Below are 231 nucleotides of genomic sequence, written 5' to 3' on the forward strand. Positions count from 1 at the left end.
GAGCTCGTGACGCGCCCGCTCCCGTCCCCGCCGTGGGCATTCCCGGAGTCCGCGGGGTGCTCGTGGTCCATGGGACGCGGGTGGTGCGTGGGATGCCGGAGCTCCGCGGGATGTCGGAGGTCTGTGGGATGACGCCGGAGCTCTGCGGGATGATGCTGGAATTCTGTGGGATGCTGCCGGAGCTCTGCGGGATGCTGCTGGAACTCTGCGGGATGCTGCTGGAACTCTGCG

General features: G+C 68.8%; 1 long non-coding RNA gene across 1 annotated transcript in view; it reads right to left on the bottom strand.

Annotated features, from left to right (window-relative positions):
- Positions 1-231, bottom strand: part of LOC108445716 — a 14890-nt gene that overhangs the window by 2278 nt on the left and 12381 nt on the right. The gene's annotated exons all lie outside the window — the stretch shown is intronic.

This window comes from Corvus brachyrhynchos, unplaced genomic scaffold (genome assembly GCF_000691975.1).
Source record: "Corvus brachyrhynchos isolate BGI_N302 unplaced genomic scaffold, ASM69197v1 scaffold133, whole genome shotgun sequence".
Classification (NCBI taxonomy): Eukaryota; Metazoa; Chordata; class Aves; order Passeriformes; family Corvidae; genus Corvus; species Corvus brachyrhynchos.